The sequence below is a fragment of the Rhipicephalus microplus genome, unplaced genomic scaffold (genome assembly GCF_043290135.1).
Source record: "Rhipicephalus microplus isolate Deutch F79 unplaced genomic scaffold, USDA_Rmic scaffold_44, whole genome shotgun sequence".
Lineage (NCBI taxonomy): Eukaryota > Metazoa > Arthropoda > Arachnida > Ixodida > Ixodidae > Rhipicephalus > Rhipicephalus microplus.
In genome coordinates, this window is record NW_027464617.1 from 2,593,684 (window position 1) to 2,620,528 (window position 26,845).

A 26,845-nucleotide genomic window follows, 5' to 3' on the forward strand; every position below is an offset into this window, starting at 1 on the left:
TACGAGCCCACCCGGTGGTGGTGCGGCGCTTTTTCCTTTGGGCTGATAGCTCTGAAGAAATGTTCTGACGGTAGTGAGAGTGGAGCAGGACTGTCTCCGTGGCGCAATTGGCTAGCGCGATGGGCTGTTAACCGAAAGGTTGGAGGTTCGAGCCCACCCGATGGTGGTGCAGCGCTTTTTTTTCTTTGGGCTGATAGCTCTGGAGAAATGTTCTGACGGTGGTGAGAGTGGAGCATGACTGTCTCCTTGGCGCAATTGGCTAGCGCGATCGGCTGTTAACCGAAAGGTTGGAGGTTCGAGACCTCCCGGGAGTGGTGTGTTGCTTTTTTCTTTGCGCTGATAGCTTTGAAGATATGTTTTGATGGTGGTGAGAGTGGAGCACGACTGTCTCCGTGGCGTAATTGGCTAGCGGGATGGGCTATTAACCGAAATGTTGGACGCTCGAACCCACCCGGGGGTGGTGTGGCGCTTTTTTTCCTTTGGGCTGATAGCTCTGAAGAAATGTTCTGATGGTGGTGAGAGTGGAGCATCACTGTCTCCGTGGCGCAATTGGCTAGCGTGATCGGCTGTTAACTGAAAGGTTGGAGGTTCGAGCCCTCCCGGGAGTGGTGTGTTGCTTTTTTTCTTTGGGCTGATAGCTTTGAAGATATGTTCTGATGGTGGTGAGAGTGGAGCAGGACTGTCTCCATGGCGCAATTGGCTAGCGCGATCGGCTGTTAACCGGAAGGTTGGAGGTTCGAGCCCACCCGGTGGTGGTGCGGCGCTTTTTTTTCTTTGTGCTGATAGCTCTGAAGAAATGTTCTGACGGTGGTGAGAGTGGAGCACGACTGTCTCCGTGGCGCAATTGGCTAGCGCGATCGGCTGTTAACCAAAAGGTTGGAGGTTCCAGCCCTCTGGGAGTGGTGTGTTGCTTTTTTCTTTGCGCTGATAGCTTTGAAGATATGTTCTGCTGGTGGTGAGAGTGGAGCACGACTGTCTCCGTGGCGTAATTGGCTAGCACGATGGGCTATTAACCGAAATGTTGGACGCTCGAGCCCACCCGATGGTGGTGCGGCGCTTTTTTTCCTTTGGGCTGATAGCTCTGAAGAAATGTTCTGACGGTGGTGAGGGTGGAGCATGACTGTCTCCGTGGCGCAATTGGCTAGCGTGATCGGCTGTTAACTGAAAGGTTGGAGGTTCGAGCCCTCCCGGGAGTGGTGTGTTGCTTTTTTTCTTTGGGCTGTTAGCTTTGAAGATATGTTCTGATGGTGGTGAGAGTGGAGCAGGACTGTCTCTGTGGCGCACTCGGCTAGCGCGATCGGCTGGTAACCGAAAGGTTGGAGGTTGGAGCCCACGCGGTGGTGGTGCGGTGCTTTTTTTTCTTTGGGCTGATAGCTTTGAAGATATTTGTGATGGTGGTGAGAGTGGAGCACGACTGTCTCCGTGGCACAGTTGGCTAGCGCGATGGGCTGTTAACTGAAAGGTTGGAGGTTCGAGCCCTCCCAGGAGTGGTGTGTTGCTTTTTTTTGTTTGGGCTGATAGCTTTGAAGATATGTTCTGATGGTGGTGAGAGTAGAGCAGGACTGTCTCCATGGCGCAATTGGCTAGCGCGATCGGCTGTTAACCGGAAGGTTGGAGGTTCGAGCCCACCCGGTGGTGGTGCGGCGCTTTTTTTTTCTTTGGGCTGATAGCTCTGAAGAAATGTTCTGACGGTGGTTAGAGTGGAGCACGACTGTCTCCGTGGCGCAATTGGCTAGCGCGATTGGCTGTTAACCGAAAGGTTGGAGGTTCGAGCTCTCCCGGGAGTGGTGTGTTGCTTTTTTCTTTGCGCTGATAGCTTTGAAGATATGTTCTGATGGTGGTGGGAGTGGAGCACGACTGTCTCCGTGGCGCAATCGGCTAGCGCGATCGGTTGTTAACCAAAAGGTTGGAGGTTCGAGCCCTCCCGGGAGTGGTGTGTTGCTTTTTTTTCTTTGCGCCTATAGCTTTGAAGATATGTTCTGATGGTGGTGAGAGTGGAGCACGACTGTCTCCGTGGCGTAATTGGCTAGCGCGATGGGGTATTAACCGAAAGGTTGGAGGTTCGAGCCTACCCGGTGGTGGTGCGGCGCTTTTTTTTCTTTGGGCTGATAGCTCTGAAGAAATGTTCTGATGGTGGTGAGAGCAGAGCACGACTGTCTCCGTGGCGTAATTGGCTAGCGCGATGGGCTATTAACCGAAAGGTTGGACGCTCGAGCCCACCCGGTGGTGGTGCGGCGCTTTTTTTCCTTTGGGCTGATAGCTCTGAAGAAATGTTCTGACGGTGGTGAGAGTGGAGCACTACTGTCTCCGTGGCGCAATTGACCTGCGTGATTGGCTGTTAACCGAAACGTTGGAGGTTCGAGCTCTCCCGGGAGTGGTGTGCTGCTTTTTTCTTTGCGCTGATAGCTTTGAAGATATGTTCTGATGGTGGTGGGAGTGGAGCACGACTGTCTCCGTGGCGCAATTGGCTAGCGCGATCGGCTGTTAACCAAAAGGTTGGAGGTTCCAGCCCTCTGGGAGTGGTGTGTTGCTTCTTTTTTCCTTGCGCTTATAGCTTTGAAGATATGTTCTGATGGTGGTGAGAGTGGAGCACGACTGTCTCCGTGGCGTAATTGGCTAGCGCGATGGGGTATTAACCGAAAGGTTGGAGGTTCGAGCCCACCCGGTGGTGGTGCGGCGCTTTTTTTTCTTTGGGCTGATAGCTCTGAAGAAATGTTCTGACGGTGGTGAGAGTGGAGCATGACTGTCTCCGTGGCGCAATTGGCTAGCGCGATGGGCTGTTAACCGAAAGTTTGGAGGTTCGAGCCCACCCGATGGTGGTGCGGCGCTTTTTTTTCTTTGGGCTGATAGCTCTGAAGAAATGTTCTGACGGTGGTGAGAGTGGAGCAGTACTGTCTCCGTGGCGCAATTGGCTATCGCGATCGGTTGTTAACCGAAAGGCTGGAGGTTCGAGCTCTCCCGGGAGTGGTGTGTTGCTTTTTTTGCGCTGATAGCTTTGAATATATGTTCTGATGGTGGTGGGAATGGAGCACGACTGTCTCCGTGGCGCAATCGGCTAGCGCGATCGGCTGTTAACCGAAAGGTTGGAGGTTCGAGACCACTCGGTGGTGGTGCGGCGCTTTTCTTTCTTTGGGCTGATAGCTCTGAAGAAATGTTCTGACGGGGGGGAGAGTGGAGCGCGACTGTCTCCGTGGCGCAATTGGCTGGCGCGATCGGCTGTTAACCGAAAGGTTGGAGGTTCGAGCCCACTCGGTGGTGGTGCGGCGCTTTTTTTTCTTTGGGCTGATAGCTCTGAAGAAATGTTCTGACGGTGGTGAGAGTGGAGCAGGACTGTCTCCGTGGCGCAATTGGCTAGCGAAATCGGCTGTTAACCGAAAGGTTGGAGGTTCGACCTCTCCCGGGAGTGGTGTGTTGCTTTTTTCTTTGCGCTGATAGCTTTGAAGATATGTTCTGATGGTGGTGGGAGTGGAGCACGACAGTCTCCGTGGTGCAATTGGCTAGCGCGATCGGCTGTTAACTGAAAGGTTGGAGGTTCGAGCCCTCCCGGGAGTGGTGTGTTGCTTTTTTTTCTTTGCGCTGATAGCTTTGAAGATATGTTCTGATGGTGGTGAGAGTGGAGCTGGACTGTTTCCATGGCGCAATTGGCTAGCGCGATCGGCTGTTAAGCGAAAGGTTGGAGGTTCGAGCCCAACCGGTGGTGGTGCGGCGCTTTTCTTTCTTTGGGCTGATAGCTTTGAAGATATGTTCTGATGGTGGTGAGAGTGGAGCAGGACTGTCTCCGTGGCGGAAGTGGCAAGCGCGACCGGCTGTTAACCGAAAGGTTGGAGGTTCGAGCCTACCCGGGAGTGGTGTGTTGCTTTTTTCTTTGCGCTGATAGCTTTGAACATATGTTCTGTTGGTGGTGAGAAAGGAGCACGACTCTCTCCGTGGCGTCATTGGGTAGCGCGATCGGTGTTAGCCAAAAGGTTGGAGGTTCGAGCCCACCCGGTGGTGGTTCGGCGCTTTTTTCCTGAAGGCTGATAGCTCTGAAGAAATGTTCTGACGGTGGTGAGAGTGGAGCAGGACTGTCTCCGTGGCGCAATTGGCTAGCGCGATCGGCTGTTAACCGAAAGGTTGGAGGTTCGAGCCCACCCTGTGGTGGTGCGGTGCTTTTTTTTCTTTGGGCTGATACCTTTGAAAATATGTTCTGAGGGTGGTGAGAGTGGAACAGGACTGTCTCCGTGGCGCAATTGGCTAGCGCAATCGGCTGTTTACCGAAAGGTTGGAGGTTCGAGCCCTCCCGGGAGTGGTGTGTTGCTTTTTTTTCTCTGGGCTGATAGCTTTGAACATATGTTCTGGTGGTGGTGAGAGTGGAGCGGGACTGTCTCATTGGCGCAATTGGCTAGCGCGATCGGCTGTTAACCGAAAGGTTGGAGGTTCGAGCCCACCCGGTGGTGGTGCGGCGCTTTTTTTTTCGGCTGATAGCTTTGAAGATGTGTTCTGATGGTGGTGAGAGTGGAGCAGGACTGTCTCCGTGGCGCAATTGGCTAGCGCGATCGGCTGTTAACAGAAAAGTTGGAGGTTCGAGCCCTCTAGGGAGTGGTGTGTTGCTTTTTTCTTTGAGCTTATAGTTTTTGTTCTGATTATGGTGAGAGTGGAGCACGACTGTCTCCGCGGCGCAATTGGCTAGCGCGATCGGCTGTTAACCGAAAGGTTCGAGGTTCAAGCCCTCCCGGGAGTGGTGTGTTGCTTTTTTTCTTTGCGCTGATAGCTTTGAAGATATGTTCTGTTGGTGGTGAGAAAGGAGCACGACTCTCTCCGTGGCGCAATTGGCTAGCGCGATCGACTGTTAACCAAAAGGGGGAGGTTCGAGCCCACCCGGTGGTGGTGCGGCGCTTTTTTGCTTTGGGCTGATAGCTCTGAAGAAATGTTCTGACGGTGGTGAGAGTGGAGCAGGACTGTCTCCGTGGCGCAATTAGCTAGCGCGATCGGCTGTTAACCGAAAGGTTGGAGGTTCGAGCTCTCCCGGGAGTGGTGTGTTGCTTTTTTCTTTGCGCTGATAGCTTTGAAGATATGTTCTGATGGTGGTAGGAGTGAAGCGGGACTGTCTCCGTGGCGCAATTGGCTAGCGCGATCGGCAGTTAACCGAAAGGTTGGAGGTTCCAGCCCACCCGGTGGTGGTGCGGCGCTTTGTTTTCTTTCGTCTGATAGCTTTGAATATATGTTCTGATGGTGGTGAGAGTGGAGCAGGACTGTCTCCGTAGCGCAATTGGCTAGCGTGATGGGCTATTAACCGAAACGTTGGACGCTCGAGAACACCCGGTGGTGGTGCGGCACTTTTTTTCCTTTGGGCTGATAGCTCTGAAGAAATGTTCTTACGGTGGTGAGAGTGGAGCATGACTGTCTCCGTGGCGCAATTGGCTAGCGTGATCGGCTGTTAACTGAAAGGTTGGAGGTTCGAGCCCTCCCGGGAGTGGTGTGTTGCTTTTTTTCTTTGGGCTGATAGCTTTGAAGATATGTTCTGATGGTGGTGAGAGTGGAGCAGGACTGTCTCTCTGGCGCACTCGGCTAGCGCGATCGGCTGGTAATCGAAAGGTTGGAGGTTTGAGCCCACGCGGTGGTGGTGCGGTGCTTTTTTTTCTTTGGGCTGATAGCTTTGAAGATATTTGTGATGGTGGTGAGAGTGGAGCACGACTGTCTCCGTGGCACAGTTGGCTAGCGCGATGGGCTGTTAACTGAAAGGTTGGAGGTTCGAGCCCTCCCAGGAGTGGTGTCTTGCTTTTTTTTGTTTGGGCTGATAGCTTTGAAGATATGTTCTGATGGTGGTGAGAGTAGAGCAGGACTGTCTCCATGGCGCAATTGGCTAGCGCGACCGGCTGTTAACCGAAAGTTTGGAGGTTCGAGCTCTCCCGGGAGTGGTGTGTTGCTTTTTTCTTTGCGCTGATAGCTTTGAAGATATGTTCTGATGGTGGTGGGAGTGGAGCGGGACTGTCTCCGTGGCGCAATTGGCTAGCGCAATCAGCTGTTAACCGGAAGGTTGGAGGTTCGAGCCCACCCGGTTGTGGTGCAGCGCTTTTTTTTCTTTGGGCTGATAGCTCTGAAGAAATGTTCTGACGGTGGTTAGAGTGGAGCACGACTGTCTCCGTGGCGCAATTGGCTAGCGCGATTGGCTGTTAACCAAAACGTTGGAGGTTCGAGCCCACCCGATGATGGTGCAGCGCTTTTTTTTCTTTGGGCTGATAGCTCTGAAGAAACGTTCTGACGGTGGTGAAAGTGGAGCAGGACTGTCTCCGTGGCGCAATTGGCTAGCGCGATCGGCTGTCAACCGAAGGGTTGGAGGTTCGAGCTCTCCCGGGAGTGGCGTGTTGCTTTTTTTCTTTGCGCTGATAGCTTTGAAGATATGTTCTGATGGTGGTGGGAGTGGAGCACGACTGTCTCCGTGGCGCAATCGGCTAGCGCGATCGGCTGTTAACCAAAAGGTTGGAGGTTCGAGCCCTCCCGGGAGTGGTGTGTTGCTTTTTTTTCTTTGCGCCTATAGCTTTGAAGATATGTTCTGATGGTGGTGAGAGTGGAGCACGACTGTCTCCGTGGCGTAATTGGCTAGCGCGATGGGGTATTAACCGAAAGGTTGGAGGTTCGAGCCCACCCGGTGGTGGTGCAGCGCTTTTTTTTTTCTTTGGGCTGATAGCTCTGAAGAAATGTTCTGACGGTGGTGAGAGTGGAGCATGACTGTCTCCGTGGCGCAATTGGCTAGCGCGATGGGCTGTTAACCGAAAGGTTGGAGGATCGAGCCCACCCGATGGTGGTGCGGCGCTTTTTTTTCTTTGGGCTGATAGCTCTTAAGGAATGTTCTGACGGTGGTGAGAGTGGAGCAGGACTGTCTCCATGGCGCAATTGGCTAGCGCGATCGGCTGTTAACCGAAAGGCTGGAGGTTCGAGCTCTCCCGGGAGTGGTGTGTTGCTTTTTTTGCGCTGATAGCTTTGAAGATATGTTCTAATGGTGGTGAGAGTGGAGCACGACTGTCTCCGTGGCGTAATTGGCTAGCGCGATGGGCTATTAACCGGAAGGTTGGACGCTCGAGCCCACCCGGTGGTGGTGCGGCGCTTTTTTTCCTTTGGGCTGATAGCTCTGAAGAAATGTTCTGACGGTGGTGAGAGTGGAGCATGACTGTCTCCGTGGCGCAATTGGCTAGCGCGATCGGCTGTTAACCGGAAGGTTGGAGGTTCGAGCCCACCCGGGAGTGGTGTGTTGCTTTTTTCTTTGCGCTGATAGCTTTGAAGATGTGTTCTGATGGTGGTGAGAGTAGAGCAGGACTGTCTCCATGGCGCAATTGGCTAGCGCGATCGGCTGTTAACCGAAAGTTTGGAGGTTCGAGCTCTCCCGGGAGTGGTGTGTTGCTTTTTTCTTTGCGCTGATAGCTTTGAAGATATGTTCTGATGGTGGTGGGAGTGGAGCACGACTGTCTCCGTGGCGCAATTGGCTAGCGTGATCGGCTGTTAACTGAAAGGTTGGAGGTTCGAGCCCTCCCGGGAGTGGTGTGTTGCTTTTTTTTCTTTGGGCTGATAGCTTTGAAGATATGTTCTGATGGTGGTGAGAGTGGAGCAGGACTGTCTCTGTGGCGCACTCGGCTAGCGCGATCGGCTGGTAATCGAAAGGTTGGAGGTTCGAGCCCACGCGGTGGTGGTGCGGTGCGTTTTTTTCTTTGGGCTGATAGCTTTGAAGATATTTGTGATGGTGGTGAGAGTGGAGCACGACTGTCTCCGTGGCACAGTTGGCTAGCGCGATGGGCTGTTAACTGAAAGGTTGGAGGTTCGAGCCCTCCCAGGAGTGGTGTGTTGCTTTTTTTTGTTTGGGCTGATAGCTTTGAAGATATGTTCTGATGGTGGTGAGAGTAGAGCAGGACTGTCTCCATGGCGCAATTGGCTAGCGCGATCGGCTGTTAACCGAAAGTTTGGAGGTTCGAGCTCTCCCGGGAGTGGTGTGTTGCTTTTTTCTTTGCGCTGATAGCTTTGAAGATATGTTCTGATGGTGGTGGGAGTGGAGCGGGACTGTCTCCATGGCGCAATTGGCTAGCGCGATCAGCTGTTAACCGGAAGGTTGGAGGTTCGAGCCCACCCGGTTATGGTGCGGCGCTTTTTTTTCTTTGGGCTGATAGCTCTGAAGAAATGTTCTGACGGTGGTTAGAGTGGAGCACGACTGTCTCCGTGGCGCAATTGGCTAGCGCGATTGGCTGTTAACCAAAAAGTTGGAGGTTCGAGCCCACCCGATGGTGGTGCGGCGCTTTTTTTTCTTTGGGCTGATAGCTCTGAAGAAACGTTCTGACGGTGGTGAAAGTGGAGCAGGACTGTCTCCGTGGCGCAATTGGCTAGCGCGATCGGCTGTTAACCGAAGGGTTGGAGGTTCGAGCTCTCCCGGGAGTGGTGTGTTGCTTTTTTCTTTGCGCTGATAGCTTTGAAGATATGTTCTGATGGTGGTGGGAGTGGAGCACGACTGTCTCCGTGGCGCAATCGGCTAGCGCGATCGGCTGTTAACCAAAAGGTTGGAGGTTCGAGCCCTCCCGGGAGTGGTGTGTTGCTTTTTTTTCTTTGCGCTTATAGCTTTGAAGATATGTTCTGATGGTGGTGAGAGTGGAGCACGACTGTCTCCGTGGCGTAATTTGCTAGCGCGATGGGGTATTAACCGAAAGGTTGGAGGTTCGAGCCCACCCGGTGGTGGTGCAGCGCTTTTTTTTTCTTTGGGCTGATAGCTCTGAAGAAATGTTCTGACGGTGGTGAGAGTGGAGCATGACTGTCTCCGTGGCGCAATTGGCTAGCGCGATGGGCTGTTAACCGAAAGGTTGGAGGTTCGAGCCCACCCGATGGTGGTGCGGCGCTTTTTTTTCTTTGGGCTGATAGCTCTGAAGAAATGTTCTGACGGTGGTGAGAGTGGAGCAGGACTGTCTCCGTGGCGCAATTGGCTAGCGCGATCGGCTGTTAACCGAAAGGCTGGAGGTTCGAGCTCTCCCGGGAGTGGTGTGTTGCTTTTTTTGCGCTGATAGCTTTGAAGATATGTTCTTATCGTGTTGAGAGTGGAGCACGACTGTCTCCGTTGCGTAATTGGCTAGCGCGATGGGCTATTAACCGAAAGGTTGGACGCTCGAGCCCACCCGGTGGTGGTGCGGCGCTTTTTTTCCTTTGGGCTGATAGCTCTGAAGAAATGTTCTGACGGTGGTGAGAGTGGAGCATGACTGTCTCCGTGGCGCAATTGGCTAGCGCGATCGGCTGTTAACCGGAAGGTTGGAGGTTCGAGCCCACCCGGGAGTGGCGTGTTGCTTTTTTCTTTGCGCTGATAGCTTTGAAGATGTGTTCTGATGGTGCTGAGAGTGGAGCAGGACTGTCTCCGTGGCACAATTGGCTAGCGCGATCGGCTGTTAACAGAAAAGTTGGAGGTTCGAGCCCTCTAGGGAGTGGTGTGTTGCTTTTTTTTTGCGCTTATAGTTTTTGTTCTGATTATGGTGAGAGTGGAGCATGACTGTCTCCGCGGCGCAATTGGCTAGCGCGATCGGCTGTTAACCGAAAGGTTCGAGGTTCAAGCCCTCCCGGGAGTGGTGTGTTGCTTTTTTCTTTGCGCTGATAGCTTTGAAGATATGTTCTGTTGGTGGTGAGAAAGGAGCACGACTCTCTCCGTGGCGCAATTGGCTAGCGCGATCGACTGTTAGACAAAAGGGGGGAGGTTCGAGCCCACCCGGTGGTGGTGCGGCGCTTTTTTGCTTTGGGCTGATAGCTCTGAAGAAATGTTCTGACGGTGGTGAGAGTGGAGCAGGACTGTCTCCGTGGCGCAATTGGCTAGCGCGATCGGCTGTTAACCGAAAGGTTGGAGGTTCGAGCTCTCCCGGGAGTGGTGTGTTGCTTTTTTCTTTGCGCTGATAGCTTTGAAGATATGTTCTGATGGTGGTGGGAGTGGAGCGGGACTGTCTCCGTGGCGCAATTGGCTAGCGCGATCGGCTGTTAACCGAAAGGTTGGAGGTTCCAGCCCACCCGGTGGTGGTGCGGCGCTTTTTTTTTCTTTCGTCTGATAGCTTTGAATATATGTTCTGGTGGTGGTGAGAGTGGAGCAGGACTGTCTCCGTGGCGCAATTGGCTAGCGCGATGGGCTATTAACCGAAATGTTGGACGCTCGAGCCCACCCGGTGGTGGTGCGGCGCTTTTTTTCCTTTGGGCTGATAGCTCTGAAGAAATGTTCTGACGGTGGAGAGAGTGGAGCATGACTGTCTCAGTGGCGCAATTGGCTAGCATGATCGGCTGTTAACTGAAAGGTTGGAGGTTCGAGCCCTCCCGGGAGTGGTGTGTTGCTTTTTTTCTTTGGGCTGATAGATTTGAAGATATGTTTTATGGTGGTGAGAGTGGAGCAGGACTGTCTCTGTGGCGCACTCGGCTAGCGCGATCGGCTGGTAACCGAAAGGTTGGAGGTTCGAGCCCACGCGGTGGTGGTGCGGTGCTTTTTTTCTTTGGGCTGATAGCTTTGAAGATATTTGTGATGGTGGGGAGAGTGGAGCACGACTGTCTCCGTGGCACAGTTGGCTAGCGCGATGTGCTGTTAACTGAAAGGTTGGAGGTTCGAGCCCTCCCAGGAGTGGTGTGCTGCTTTTTTTTGTTTGGGCTGATAGCTTTGAAGATATGTTCTGATGGTGGTGAGAGTAGAGCAGGACTGTCTCCATGGCGCAATTGGCTAACGCGATCAGCTGTTAACCGGAAGGTTGGAGGTTCGAGCCCACCCGGTTGTGCTGCGGCGCTTTTTTTTCTTTGGGCTGATAGCTCTGGAGAAATGTTCTGACGGTGGTTAGAGTGGAGCACGACTGTCTCCGTGGCGCAATTGGCTAGCGCGATTGGCTGTTAACCAAAACGTTGGAGGTTCGAGCCCACCCGATGATGGTGCGGCGCTTTTTTTTCTTTGGGCTGATAGCTCTGAAGAAACGTTCTGACGGTGGTGAGAGTGGAGCAGGACTGTCTCCGTGGCGCAATTGGCTAGCGCGATCGGCTGTTAACCGAAAGGTTGGAGGTTCGAGCTCTCCCGGGAGTGGTGTGTTGCTTTTTTCTTTGCGCTGATAGCTTTGAAGATATGTTCTGATGGTGGTGGGAGTGGAGCACGACTGTCTCCGTGGCGCAATTGGCTAGCGCGATCGGCTGTTAACCAAAAGGTTGGAGGTTCGAGCGCTCCCGGGAGTAGTGTGTTGCTTTCTTTCTTTGCGCTTATAGCTTTGAAGATATGTTCTGATGGTGGTGAGAGTGGAGCACGACTGTCTCCGTGGCGTAATTGGCTAGCGCGATGGGGTATTAACCGAAAGGTTGGAGGTTCGAGCCCACCCGGTGGTGGTGCGGCGCTTTTTTTTTCTTTGGGCCGATAGCTCTGAAGAAATGTTGTGACGGTGGTGAGAGTGGAGCACGACTGTCTCCGTGGCGCAATTGGCTAGCGCGATGGGCTGTTAACCGAAAGGTTGGAGGTTCGAGCCCACCCGATGGTGGTGCGGCGCTTTTTTTTCTTTGGGCTGATAGCTCTGAAGAAATGTTCTGACGGTGGTGAGAGTGGAGCAGGACTGTCTCCGTGGCGCAATTGGCTAGCGCGATCGGCTGTTAACCGAAAGGCTGGAGGTTCGAGCTCTCCCGGGAGTGGTGTGTTGCTTTTTTTGCGCTGATAGCTTTGAAGATATGTTCTGATGGTGGTGAGAGTGGAGCACGACTGTCTCCGTGGCGTAATTGGCTAGCGCGATGGGCTATTAACCGAAAGGCTGGAGGTTCGAGACCTCCCGGGAGTGGTGTGTTTCTTTTTTGTTTGCGCTGATAGCTTTGAAGATATGTTCTGATGGTGGTGATAGTGGAGCACGACTGTCTCCGTGGCGTAATTGGCTAGCGCGATGGGCTATTAACCGAAAGGTTGGACGCTCGAGCCCACCCGGTGGTGGTGCGGCGCTTTTTTTCCTTTGGGCTGATAGCTCTGAAGAAATGTTCTGACGGTGGTGAAAGTGGAGCATGACTGTCTCCGTGGCGCAATTGGCTAGCGTGATCGGCTGTTAACTGAAAGGTTGGAGGTTCGAGCCCTCCCGGGAGTGCTGTGTTGCTTTTTTTTCTTTGGGCTGATAGCTTTGAAGATATGTTCTGATGGTGGTGAGAGTGGAGCAAGACTGTCTCCGTGGCGCAATCGGCTAGCGCGATCGGCTGGTAACCGAAAGGTTGGAGGTTCGAGCCCACCCTGTGGTGGTGCGGTGCTTTTTTTTCTTTGGGCTTATACCTTTGAAAATATGTTCTGACGGTGGTGAGAGTGGAGCAGGACTGTCTCCGTGGCGCAATTGGCTAGCGCAATCGGCTGTTTACCGAAAGGTTGGAGTTTCGACCTCTCCCTGGAGTGGTGGGCTGCTTTTTTCTTTGCGCTGATAGCTTTGAAGATATGTTCTGATGGTGGTGGGAGTGGAGCACGACTGTCTCCGTGGCGCAATTGGCTAGCGCGATCGGCTGTTAACCGAAAGGTTGGAGGTTCGAGCCCTGCCGGGAGTGGTGTGTTGCTTATTTCTTTGCGCTGATAGCTTTGAAGTTATGTTCTGATGGTGGTGAGGGTGGAGCACGACTGTCTCCGTGGCGTAATTGGCTAGCGCGACGGGCTATTAACCGAAAGGTTGGAGGCTCGAGCCCACCCCGTGGTGGTGCGGCGCTTTTTTTCCTTTGGGCTGATAGCTCTGAAGAAATGTTCTGACGGTGGTGAGAGTGGAGAAAGACTGTCTCCGTGGCGCAATTGGCTAGCGCGATCGGCTGTTAACTGAAAGGTTGGAGGTTCGAGCCCTCCCGGGAGTGGTGTGTTGCTTTTTTTTCTCTGGGCTGATAGCTTTGAACATATGTTCTGGTGGTGGTGAGAGTGGAGCGGGACTGTCTCCGTGGCGCAATTGGCTAGCGCGATCGGCTGTTAACCGAAAGGTTGGAGGTTCGAGCCCACCCGGTGGTGGTGCGGCGCTTTTTTTGGCTGATAGCTTCGAAGATGTGTTCTGATGGTGGTGAGAGTGGAGCAGGACTGTCTCCGTGGCGCAATTGGCTAGCGCGATCGGCTGTTAGCAGAAAAGTTGGAGGTTCGAGCCCTCTAGGGAGTGGTGTGTTGCTTTTTTCTTTGCGCTTATAGTTTTTGTTCTGATTATGGTGAGAGTGGAGCACGACTGTCTCTGTGGCATAATTGGCTAGCGCTATGGGCTATTAACCGAAAGGTTGGAGGTTCGAGCCCACCCGGTAGTGGTGCGGCGTTTTTTTTTCTTTGGGCTGATAGCTCTGAAGAAATGTTCTGACGGTGGTGAGAGTGGAGCATGACTGTCTCCGTGGCGCAATTGGCTAGCACGATGGGCTGTTAACCGAAAAGTTGGAGGTTCGAGCCCTCCCGGGAGTGGTGTGTTGCTTTTTTCTTTGCGCTGATAGCTTTTAAGATATGTTCTGATGGTGGTGAGAGTGGAGCACGACTGTCTCCGTGGCGTAATTGTCTAGCGCAATGGGCTAATAACTGGAAGGTTGGACGCTCGAGCCCACCCGGTGGTGGTGCGGCGCTTTTTTCCTTTGGGCTGATAGCTCTAAAGAAATGTTCTGACAGTGGTGAGAGTGGAGCACGACTGTCTCCGTGGCGCAATTGGCTAGCGCGATCGGCTGTCAACTGAAAGGTTGGAGGTTCGAGCCCTCCCGGGAGTGGTGTGTTGCTTTTTTTCTTTGGGCTGATAGCTTTGAAGATATGTTCTGATGCTGGTGAGAGTGGAACAGGACTGTCTCCGTGGCGCAATTGGCTAGCGCGATCGGCTGGTAACCGAAAGGTTGGAGGTTCGAGCCCACGCGGTGGTGGAGCGGTGCTTTTTTTTCTTTGGGCTGATAGCTTTGAAGATATGTTGTGATGGTGGTGAGAGTGGAGCACGACTGTCTCCGTGGCGCAATTGGCTAGCGCGTAGGGCTGTTAACTGCAAGGTTGGAGGTTCGAGCCCTCCAGGGAGTGATGTGTTGCTTTTTTTTCTTTGGGCTGATAGCTTTGAAGATATGATCTGATGGTGGTGAGAGTAGAGCAGGACTGTCTCCATGGCGCAATTGGCTAGCGCGATCGGCTGTTGACCGAAAGTTTGGAGGTTCGAGCCCACCCGGTGGTGGTGCGGCGCTTTTTTTTCTTTGGGCTGATAGCTCTGAAGAAATGTTCTGATGGTGGTGAGAGTGGAGCACGACTGTCTCCGTGGCGCAATTGGCTAGCGCGATTGGCTGTTAACCGAAAGGTTGGAGGTTCGAGCCCACCCGATGGTGGTGCGGCGCTTTTTTTTCTTTGGGCTGATAGCTCTGAAGAAATGTTCTGACGGTGGTGAGAGTGGAGCAGAACTGTCTCCGTGGCGGAAGTGGCTAGCGCGATCGGCTGTTAACCGAAAGGTTGGAGGTTCGAGCCAACCCGGGAGTGGTGTGTTGCTTGTTTTTTGCGCTGATAGCTTTGAACATATGTTCTGGTGGTTGTGAGAGTGGAGCAGGACTGTCTCCGTGGCGCAGTTGGCTAGCGCGATCGGCTGTTAACCGAAAGGTTGGAGGTTCGAGCTCTCGCGGGAGTGGTGTGTTGCTTTTTTCTTTGCGCTGGTAGCTTTGAAGATATGTTCTGATGGTGGTGAGAGTGGAGCAGGAATGTCTCCGTGGCGCATTTGGTTCGCGCGATCGGCTGTTAACAGAAAAGTTGGAGGTTCGAGCCCACCCGGTGGTGGTGCGGCGCTTTTTTCCTTTGGGCTGATAGCTCTGAAGAAATGTTCTGACGGTGGTGAGAGTGGAGCACGACTGTCTTCGTGGCGCAATTGGCTAGCGCGATTGGCTGTTAACCAAAATGTTGGAGGTTCGAGCCAACCCGATGGTGGTGCGGCACTTTTTTTTCTTTGGGCTGATAGCTCTGAAGAAATGTTCTGACGGTGGTGAGAGTGGAGCATGACTGTCTCCGTGGCGCAATTGGCTAGCGTGATCGGCTGTTAACTGAAAGGTTGGAGGTTCGAGCCCTCCCGGGAGTGCTGTGTTGCTTTTTTTTCTTTGGGCTGATAGCTTTGAAGATATGTTCTGATGGTGGTGAGAGTGGAGCAAGACTGTCTCCGTGGCGCAATCGGCTAGCGCGATCGGCTGGTAGCCGAAAGGTTGGAGGTTCGAGCCCACCCTGTGGTGGTGCGGTGCTTTTTTTCTTTGGGCTGATACCTTTGAAAATATGTTCTGACGGTGGTGAGAGTGGAGCAGGACTGTCTCCGTGGCGCAATTGGCTAGCGCAATCGGCTGTTTACCGAAAGGTTGGAGTTTCGACCTCTCCCGGGAGTGGTGTGCTGCTTTGTTCTTTGCGCTCATAGCTTTGAAGATATGTTCTGATGGTGGTGAGAGTAGAGCAGGACTGTCTCCATGGCGCAATTGGCTAGCGCGATCGGCTGTTAACCGAAAGGTTGGAGGTTCGAGCCCTCCCGGGAGTGGTGTGTTGCTTATTTCTTTGCGCTGATAGCTTTGAAGTTATGTTCTGATGGTGGTGAGGGTGGAGCACGACTGTCTCCGTGGCGTAATTGGCTAGCGCGACGGGCTATTAACCGAAAGGTTGGAGGCTCGAGCCCACCCGGTGTGGTGCGCCGCTTTTTTTCCTTTGGGCTGATAGCTCTGAAGAAATGTTCTGACGGTGGTGAGAGTGGAGAAAGACTGTCTTCGTGGCGCAATTGGCTAGCGTGATCGGCTGTTAACCGAAAGGTTGGAGGTTCGAGCCCACCCGGTGGTGGTGCGGCGCTTTTTTTTCGGCTGATAGCTTCGAAGATGTGTTCTGATGGTGGTGAGAGTGGAGCAGGACTGTCTCCGTGGCGCAATTGGCTAGCGCGATCGGCTGTTAACAGAAAGGTTGGAGGTTCGAGCCCACCCGGTGGTGGTGCGGCGCTTTTTTTTCGGCTGATAGCTTCGAAGATGTGTTCTGATGGTGGTGAGAGTGGAGCAGGACTGTCTCCGTGGCGCAATTGGCTAGCGCGATCGGCTGTTAACAGAAAAGTTGGAGGTTCGAGCCCTCTAGGGAGTGGTGTGTTGCTTTTTTCTTTGCGCTTATAGTTTTTGTTCTGATTATGGTGAGAGTGGAGCACGACTGTCTCCGTGGCGTAATTGGCTAGCGCTATGGGCTATTAACCGAAAGGTTGGAGGTTCGAGCCCACCCGGTAGTGGTGCGGCGTTTTTTTTTCTTTGGGCTGATAGCTCTGAAGAAATGTTCTGACGGTGGTGAGTGTGGAGCATGACTGTCTCCGTGGCGCAATTGGCTAGCACGATGGGCTGTTAACCGAAAAGTTGGAGGTTCGAGCCCACCCAATGGTGGTGCGGCGCTTTTTTTTCTTTGGGCTGATAGCTGTGAAGAAATGTTCTGACGGCGGTGAGAGTGGAGCATGACTGTCTCCGTGGCGCAATTGGCTAGCGCGATCGGCTGGTAACCGAAAGGTTGGAGGTTCGAGCCCACGCGGTGGTGGAGCGGTGCTTTTTTTTCTTTGGGCTGATAGCTTTGAAGATATGTTGTGATGGTGGTGAGAGTGGAGCACGTCTGTCTCCGTGGCGCAATTGGCTAGCGCGTAGGGCTGTTAACTGCAAGGTTGGAGGTTCGAGCCCTCCAGGGAGTGATGTGTTGCTTTTTTTTCTTTGGGCTGATAGCTTTGAAGATATAATCTGATGGTGGTGAGAGTGGAGCAGGACTGTCTCCATGGCGCAATTGGCTAGCGCGATCGGCTGTTAACCGGAAGTTTGGAGGTTCGAGCCCACCTGGTGGTGGTGCGGCGCTTTTTTTTCTTTGGGCTGATAGCTCTGAAGAAATGTTCTGATGGTGGTGAGAGTGGAGCACGACTGTCTCCGTGGCGCAATTGGCTAGCGCGATTGGCTGTTAACCGAAAGGTTGGAGGTTCGAGCCCACCCGATGGTGGTGCGGCGCTTTTTTTTCTTTGGGCTGATAGCTCTGAAGAAATGTTCTGACGGTGGTGAGAGTGGAGCAGAACTGTCTCCGTGGCGGAAGTGGCTAGCGCGATCGGCTGTTAACCGAAAGGTTGGAGGTTCGAGCCAACCCGGGAGTGGTGTGTTGCTTGTTTTTTGCGCTGATAGCTTTGAACATATGTTCTGGTGGTTGTGAGAGTGGGGCGGGACTGTCTCCGTGGCGCAATTGGCTAGCGCGATCGGCTGTTAACCGAAAGGTTGGAGGTTCGAGCCCACCCGGTGGTGGTGCGGCGCTTTTTTTTCTTTGGGCTGATAGCTCTGAAGAAATGTTCTGATGGTGGTGAGAGTGGAGCACGACTGTCTCCGTGGCGCAATTGGCTAGCGCGATCGGCTGTTAACAGAAAAGTTGGAGGTTCGAGCCCACCCGGTGGTGGTGCGGCGCTTTTTTCCTTTGGGCTGATAGCTCTGAAGAAATGTTCTGACGGCGGCGAGAGTGGAGCAGGACTGTCTCCGTGGCGCAGTTGGCTAACGCGATCGGCTGTTAACCGAAAGGTTGGAGGTTCGAGCTCTCGCGGGAGTGGTGTGTTGCTTTTTTCTTTGCGCTGATAGCTTTGAAGATATGTTCTGATGGTGGTGGTAGTGGAGCACGACTGCCTCCGTGGCGCAATTGTCTAGCGCGATCGGCTGTTAACTGAAAGGTTGGAGGTTCGAGCCCTCCCGGGAGTGGTATGTTCCTTTTTTTTCTTTGCGCTTATAGCTTTTGTTCTGATAGTGGTGAGAGTGGAGCACGACTGTCTCCGCGGCGCAATTGGCTAGCGCAATCGGCTGTTAACCGAAAGGTTCGAGGTTCATGCCCTCCCGGGAGTGGTGTGTTGCTTTTTTCTTTGCGCTGATAGCTTTGAAGATATGTTCTGTTGGTGGTGAGAGTAGAGCACGACTCTCTCCGTGGCGCAATTGTCTAGCGCGATCGGCATTAACCAAAAGGTTGGAGGTTCGAGCCCACCCGGTGGTGGTGCGGCGCTTTTTTCCTTTGGGCTGATAGCTCTGAAGAAATGTTCTGACGGCGGTGAGAGTGGAGCAGGACTGTCTCCGTGGCGCAGTTGGCTAGCGCGATCGGCTGTTAACCGAAAGGTTGGAGGTTCGAGCTCTCCCGGGAGTGGTGTGTTGCTTTTTTCTTTGCGCTGATAGCTTTGAAGATATGTTCTGATGGTGGTGGTAGTGAAGCACGACTGCCTCCGTGGCGCAATTGGCTAGCGCCATCGGCTGTTAACTGAAAGGTTGGCGGTTCGAGCCCTCCCGGGAGTGGTGTGTTGCTTTTTTTCTTTGCGCTTATAGATTTGAAGATATGTTCTGATGGTGGTGAGAGTAGAGCACCACTGTCTCCGTTGCGTAATTGGCTAGCGCAATGGGCTATTAACCGAAAGGTTGGAAGTTCGAGCCCAACAGGTGGTGGTGCGGCGCTTTTTTTTCTTTGGGCTGATAGCTCTGAAGAAATGTTCTGACGGTGGTGAGAGCGGAGCATGACTGTCTCCTTGGCGCAATTGGCTAGCGCGTTCGGCTGTTAACTGAAAGGTTGGAGGTTCGAGCCTTCCCGTGAGTGGTGTGTTGCTTTTTTTTTCTTTGGGCTGATAGCTTTGAAGATATGTTCTGATGGTGGTGAGAGTGGAGCAGGACTGTCTCCGTGGCGCAATTTGCTAGCGCGATCGGCTGTTAACTGAAAGGTTGGAGGTTCGAGCCTTCCCGTGAGTGGTGTGTTGCTTGTTTTTCTTTGGGCTGATAGCTCTGAAGAAATGTTCTGACGGTGGTGAGAGTGGAGCACGACTGTCTCCGTGGACAAATTGGCTAGCGCAATTGGCTGTTAACCGAAAGGTTGGAGGTTCGAGCCCACCCGATGGTGGTGCGGCGCTTTTTTTTTCTTTGGGCTGATAGCTCTGAAGAAATGTTCTGACGGCGGTGAGAGTGGAGCAGGACTGTCTCCTTGGCGCAGTTGGCTAGCGCGATCGGCTGTTAACCGAAAGGTTGGAGGTTCGAGCTCTCCCGGGAGTGGTGTGTTGCTTTTTTCTTTGCGCTGATAGCTTTGAAGATATGTTCTGATGGTGGTGGTAGTGAAGCACGACTGCCTCCGTGGCGCAATTGGCTAGCGCCATCGGCTGTTAACTGAAAGGTTGGCGGTTCGAGCCCTCCCGGGAGTGGTGTGTTGCTTTTTTTCTTTGCGCTTATAGATTTGAAGATATGTTCTGATGGTGGTGAGAGTAGAGCACCACTGTCTCCGTTGCGTAATTGGCTAGCGCAATGGGCTATTAACCGAAAGGTTGGAAGTTCGAGCCCAACAGGTGGTGGTGCGGCGCTTTTTTTTCTTTCGTCTGATAGCTTTGAATATATGTTCTGGTGGTGGTGAGAGTGGAGCAGGACTGTCTCCGTGGCGCAATTGGCTAGCGCGATGGGCTATTAACCGAAATGTTGGACGCTCGAGCCCACCCGGTGGTGGTGCGGCGCTTTTTTTCCTTTGGGCTGATAGCTCTGAAGAAATGTTCTGACGGTGGAGAGAGTGGAGCATGACTGTCTCAGTGGCGCAATTGGCTAGCATGATCGGCTGTTAACTGAAAGGTTGGAGGTTCGAGCCCTCCCGGGAGTGGTGTGTTGCTTTTTTTCTTTGGGCTGATAGATTTGAAGATATGTTTTATGGTGGTGAGAGTGGAGCAGGACTGTCTCTGTGGCGCACTCGGCTAGCGCGATCGGCTGGTAACCGAAAGGTTGGAGGTTCGAGCCCACGCGGTGGTGGTGCGGTGCTTTTTTTCTTTGGGCTGATAGCTTTGAAGATATTTGTGATGGTGGGGAGAGTGGAGCACGACTGTCTCCGTGGCACAGTTGGCTAGCGCGATGTGCTGTTAACTGAAAGGTTGGAGGTTCGAGCCCTCCCAGGAGTGGTGTGCTGCTTTTTTTTGTTTGGGCTGATAGCTTTGAAGATATGTTCTGATGGTGGTGAGAGTAGAGCAGGACTGTCTCCATGGCGCAATTGGCTAACGCGATCAGCTGTTAACCGGAAGGTTGGAGGTTCGAGCCCACCCGGTTGTGCTGCGGCGCTTTTTTTTCTTTGGGCTGATAGCTCTGGAGAAATGTTCTGACGGTGGTTAGAGTGGAGCACGACTGTCTCCGTGGCGCAATTGGCTAGCGCGATTGGCTGTTAACCAAAACGTTGGAGGTTCGAGCCCACCCGATGATGGTGCGGCGCTTTTTTTTCTTTGGGCTGATAGCTCTGAAGAAACGTTCTGACGGTGGTGAGAGTGGAGCAGGACTGTCTCCGTGGCGCAATTGGCTAGCGCGATCGGCTGTTAACCGAAAGGTTGGAGGTTCGAGCTCTCCCGGGAGTGGTGTGTTGCTTTTTTCTTTGCGCTGATAGCTTTGAAGATATGTTCTGATGGTGGTGGGAGTGGAGCACGACTGTCTCCGTGGCGCAATTGGCTAGCGCGATCGGCTGTTAACCAAAAGGTTGGAGGTTCGAGCGCTCCCGGGAGTAGTGTGTTGCTTTCTTTCTTTGCGCTTATAGCCTTGAAGATATGTTCTGATGGTGGTGAGAGTGGAGCACGACTGTCTCCGTGGCGTAATTGGCTAGCGCGATGGGGTATTAACCGAAAGGTTGGAGGTTCGAGCCCACCCGGTGGTGGTGCGGCGCTTTTTTTTTCTTTGGGCCGATAGCTCTGAAGAAATGTTGTGACGGTGGTGAGAGTGGAGCACGACTGTCTCCGTGGCGCAATTGGCTAGCGCGATGGGCTGTTAACCGAAAGGTTGGAGGTTCGAGCCCACCCGATGGTGGTGCGGCGCTTTTTTTTCTTTGGGCTGATAGCTCTGAAGAAATGTTCTGACGGTGGTGAGAGTGGAGCAGGACTGTCTCCGTGGCGCAATTGGCTAGCGCGATTGGCTGTTAACCGAAAGGCTGGAGGTTCGAGCTCTCCCGGGAGTGGTGTGTTGCTTTTTTTGCGCTGATAGCTTTGAAGATATGTTCTGATGGTGGTGAGAGTGGAGCACGACTGTCTCCGTGGCGTAATTGGCTAGCGCGATGGGCTATTAACCGAAAGGCTGGAGGTTCGAGATTTCCCGGGAGTGGTGTGTTTCTTTTTTGTTTGCGCTGATAGCTTTGAAGATATGTTCTGATGGTGGTGATAGTGGAGCACGACTGTCTCCGTGGCGTAATTGGCTAGCGCGATGGGCTATTAACCGAAAGGTTGGACGCTCGAGCCCACCCGGTGGTGGTGCGGCGCTTTTTTTCCTTTGGGCTGATAGCTCTGAAGAAATGTTCTGACGGTGGTGAAAGTGGAGCATGACTGTCTCCGTGGCGCAATTGGCTAGCGTGATCGGCTGTTAACTGAAAGGTTGGAGGTTCGAGCCCTCCCGGGAGTGCTGTGTTGCTTTTTTTTCTTTGGGCTGATAGCTTTGAAGATATGTTCTGATGGTGGTGAGAGTGGAGCAAGACTGTCTCCGTGGCGCAATCGGCTAGCGCGATCGGCTGGTAACCGAAAGGTTGGAGGTTCGAACCCACCCTGTGGTGGTGCGGTGCTTTTTTTTCTTTGGGCTGATACCTTTGAAAATATGTTCTGACGGTGGTGAGAGTGGAGCAGGACTGTCTCCGTGGCGCAATTGGCTAGCGCAATCGGCTGTTTACCGAAAGGTTGGAGTTTCGACCTCTCCCTGGAGTGGTGGGCTGCTTTTTTCTTTGCGCTGATAGCTTTGAAGATATGTTCTGATGGTGGTGGGAGTGGAGCACGACTGTCTCCGTGGCGCAATTGGCTAGCGCGATCGGCTGTTAACCGAAAGGTTGGAGGTTCGAGCCCTGCCGGGAGTGGTGTGTTGCTTATTTCTTTGCGCTGATAGCTTTGAAGTTATGTTCTGATGGTGGTGAGGGTGGAGCACGACTGTCTCCGTGGCGTAATTGGCTAGCGCGACGGGCTATTAACCGAAAGGTTGGAGGCTCGAGCCCACCCCGTGGTGGTGCGGCGCTTTTTTTCCTTTGGGCTGATAGCTCTGAAGAAATGTTCTGACGGTGGTGAGAGTGGAGAAAGACTGTCTCCGTGGCGCAATTGGCTAGCGCGATCGGCTGTTAACTGAAAGGTTGGAGGTTCGAGCCCTCCCGGGAGTGGTGTGTTGCTTTTTTTTCTCTGGGCTGATAGCTTTGAACATATGTTCTGGTGGTGGTGAGAGTGGAGCGGGACTGTCTCCGTGGCGCAATTGGCTAGCGCGATCGGCTGTTAACCGAAAGGTTGGAGGTTCGAGCCCACCCGGTGGTGGTGCGGCGCTTTTTTTGGCTGATAGCTTCGAAGATGTGTTCTGATGGTGGTGAGAGTGGAGCAGGACTGTCTCCGTGGCGCAATTGGCTAGCGCGATCGGCTGTTAGCAGAAAAGTTGGAGGTTCGAGCCCTCTAGGGAGTGGTGTGTTGCTTTTTTCTTTGCGCTTATAGTTTTTGTTCTGATTATGGTGAGAGTGGAGCACGACTGTCTCTGTGGCATAATTGGCTAGCGCTATGGGCTATTAACCGAAAGGTTGGAGGTTCGAGCCCACCCGGCAGTGGTGCGGCGTTTTTTTTTCTTTGGGCTGATAGCTCTGAAGAAATGTTCTGACGGTGGTGAGAGTGGAGCATGACTGTCTCCGTGGCGCAATTGGCTAGCACGATGGGCTGTTAACCGAAAAGTTGGAGGTTCGAGCCCTCCCGGGAGTGGTGTGTTGCTTTTTTCTTTGCGCTGATAGCTTTTAAGATATTGTCACGAGCGGTTGCAATGCACGGCGCATACAGCGCGAATGAACATTCAGACAAAAGGTGAAGAAGGAAGACGACGTTGGGTGTGCTGTCTCGAGACCCCTTGTGGAAGTAAACGCGAACCATCCAGGCTCGCCTGTTTTTCAACCTTTTCGTGTACTTCTTGCGTGTAACATTTGGTGGAGGTGCTGGGTACCTCCCACGACCTACGACGGAGCCGTCAGCACCAGAACTTCGTAGAAGCCGTCGCCTTGCCGGACTTTCGCCATCGCGCCCCGACATGTCTCTGGAGCAAAATGACCCCCTCAGCAATGCCTCGGCAAGACCACCGCTGTATCAGCATTACCGAGAGCCACGGCCGTTCTCAGCAAAGCCAGGGGAAGACTTCGATGAATGGCTGACCCATTACGAAAGGGTAAGCCAATGCAACAACTGGAACCCGGCCAGCCAGCTCAGGCATGTCGTTTTTTATTTGACGGACACGGCCCTGGTTTGGTATGAAAACCACGCCGACACGCTTACTACATGGAGCAGTCTTATTGAAGAAATGAAGAAGTGCTTTAGCGACTCGGACACTAAGAAGAAACGAGCGGAAACAGCTTTAGCTCAGAGAGCTCAGGTGATCGGCGAGACTTGCACGACATATATTGAAGAAGTTCTCAAGCTGTGTAAGACCATCGACTCTCGAATGCCCGAGGAAGATAAAGTGGGACACCTTTTAAAAGGTATTGCGGAAGACGTCTATAACTTCCTCATTGGAAAAGACAACCTGAACACCGTATCAGACGTGATTCGGCACTGCCGCACATTCGAGGCGCTGAAAACTCGCCGAATCACGCCGAAGTTTGGACGGCTAGCCAATGTCACGACTGTGGCCAGCGTTGACGCGAGTCCGCAGACAGACCTCTCAGCTACCATTCGGCAGATTGTCCGTGAGGAGCTCCTGCGGCACGAAGAACAAACGCGTTATGCGGTGCCGCGTTGCGCCTCCGTCGCTTTCCGAGACGCCGTCTGCGCATCTCCTCCGGCTACTTGGCAGCATTCGGTGAATGCTGCGGATTGTAACAGCTACCGACACGACCCGCATTATGGCCAGACCGAACAACGCCATTACGACTCGATTGATCGGCGTTTTGATCAGCATCCACGCGACGTTCGCCCACGAAGACCCAACACTGCCTACGACATCCAAGGGGAGGGGATGAGTTACTCTCAGCCTGTGGCCGCTGTGGAATATTTCAATCAGCGTCCGGAAGTTCGCCCTCTGCCCGTGTGTTACAACTGTGGCACGCCTGGCCACATAGCTAGGTATTGTAACCGACGTCGGGCATTCAGCAATGGACAGTCGGGATCGTTTATGCAACACGGTGGTCGTGCAATGGACACTAATAGGCCAGGAAACACCACTTTTGAAGGCTACTTCCGAGAAGAAAGAAGCCGTCACTTCCCTCTGGACAGCTATTCTGGAGAACAAGAAAGGTATCGAAACCGTTACCGCTCTCCTGCCTCCGAACGTACTCTGACACCACCACCAGCTTTCCGAGCGTCTCGATCTCCATCTCCCAGACGGCGTGTGACGTCATCATCTCCTCGACGCCGCTTCGCGTCACCACCGCCGGGAAACTAGCCAGCGCGGCCGATGGAGGTGAGGTCGCTGGAAAATCTTTGCTGCCGACTCGGATACCTCCACCTATCTTCATGCTGAAGAATAAGGTTAATGTACTTATTGATGGCGTTTCTACCATGGCTTTAGTCGACACGGGAGCAACTGTTTCTGTCATGAGTGTGGTGTTCAAAAATCTGCTGGGACGCAAGGTTATGTTTCATTGGGACCACAGCACAAGCTTTCGTGGAGTGAGTGGGGACTCATTATACCCGGTTGGTGTGTGTAACGTGGATGTCTCCTTGGGTGGTCAAACCTTTAACACTGAGTTTACCGTGCTTCCGCGTTCCACACACGATGTAATTCTCGGCATTGACTTTTTGAAATTGTGTGGCGCCAATGTTGACTGCCGAACAGGAGAACTCAGTATTTGCGGAAGTGTGTCCTCTGCGCTCTTAGAAGAATCATCCCAGCAAGAGAGTGTGTTTTGTGTTTCTGAAGACACTGTTGTGCCCGCTTTATCCGCGATGCGCGTTCCTGTTGTTTGTTCGTCTTCTGTTAGTACTTCGTTCGATGTTGCAGTGGAACCGGTCCATAGAAACTGTCTTAAGAAAAATGTGTTGGTTCCGTATTGTATGGTTTCAGTTACCGATGGATGCGCAGGGCTATGGACGCTAAATTGCTCCACTGAAGCAGTAGTGCTGTCTCAAGGCCTAAAACTTGCTACGTTTCAGGGAGAGTCATTTATACCTATGGCAGTGCTTACAGAACTACCGGATACAGCACAAACCAGTGTCTCGCAAACCGCAAACGAACACATGCTCGGAATGGTAGCTACATCGCTCAGTGACCATGAACGTCGTGTTTTGATGGCCCTGCTCTCGAAACACTCTTCAATATTCGACTTTGCACAGCACGACGGCCCCACATCGATTCCTGCATCCCGTACTCGCCATCGCATCAACACAGGATCCGCTGAACCGATTCGTCAAAAACCATATCGTGTGTCCTCTGCGGAGCGAAAGATCATCAGCGCTCAAGTCGAAGAAATGATGGGTAAAGGAGTAATTCGGGAATCGTCTAGCCCTTGGGCAGCTCCAGTGATACTGGTGAAGAAGAAAGACGGCACGTGGCGATTCTGTGTCGATTACCGTCGCCTAAATGCCGTTACTAGGAAAGACGTATATCCACTCCCACGAATTGACGACGCCATCGATTGCCTCTTTGCGGCTTCTTACTTCTCTTCTGTGGATTTACGATCAGGTTACTGGCAAATCCCTATGCACCCGGATGACAGAGAGAAGACCGCTTTTGTAACGCCCGATGGACTATTTGAATTCAACGTGATGCCTTTCGGGCTTTGTAACGCCCCCGCAACGTTTGAAAGGTTCATGGACACTATACTTCGCGGTTTGAAGTGGGAAGTTTGTATGTGCTACCTAGACGACGTTGTGATCTTCGGCCGAACATTTCGTGAGCATAACGAGCGCCTGGACTTGGTACTAAACTGCTTGAGGAAGGCCGGCCTTGTGCTTAATTCTAAAAAGTGCCATTTTGGTGAACGACAGACACTTGTGCTGGGACACCTGATCGACAAAGAAGGTATACGACCAGATCCACAAAAGACAACAGCTGTGGAGGCATTCGAGGCACCTCGCTCTGTGAAGCAGCTACGAAGTTTTTTAGGGTTATGCTCCTACTTTCGCCGTTTCATTCCCAAATTTGCTGACATAGCTCATCCGCTCACATGCCTTCTCCAAAAAGGTGTTCCTTTCGAGTGGAGCTCGGAATGCGACTCATCGTTTCGGCAGCTAAAGCTACTGTTGACGTCCCAGCCTATTCTTCGCCACTTCAATCCGTCATCACCGACAGAAGTTCATACCGATGCTAGTGGTGTTGGCATTGGCGCCGTACTAGTTCAGCGTGTCGGCGACAGCGAGCATGTGATATCGTACGCTAGCCGCTCATTGAGTCGCCCCGAGCGCAACTACACTGTCACCGAACAAGAGTGTCTGGCGGTCGTCTTCGCTGTGCAACGGTTTCGATCGTATCTCTACGGGCGCCCCTTTACTGTCGTCACGGATCATCACTCTCTATGCTGGCTTGTGAATCTTCGGGATCCCTCTGGTCGACTAGCACGCTGGGCGCTCCGTCTGCAGGAGTATGATTTCGTTGTTTCCTACAAGAGCGGCCGGCGACACGCTGATGCTGATTGTCTCTCTCGCCTGCCACTCCCAACGACTGAATGTGACGCGGACAACTTTGATGAATACATCGCTTTTGTGTCCACGGGATTCCCGGATATGGATACCTTCATATCAGAGCAGAGGAAAGACGACAGCTTACAGCCGCTATTCGCGGCCGCGCGGGAGTCCGCTGCAGACAATCGTTTTCGCTTACGTGACGGCGCCCTATATAAGACGAACTTCTCGGCTACCGGTGCGCGCTACCTTTTGGTTGTCCCCAAGAGCCTTCGCAGTCACGTATTATCTGCCATGCACGACGAACCAACTTCCGGACATCTTGGATGCACAAGAACACTCTACCGTGCTCAGGAACGCTTTTATTGGCCCCGGATGCGCAATGA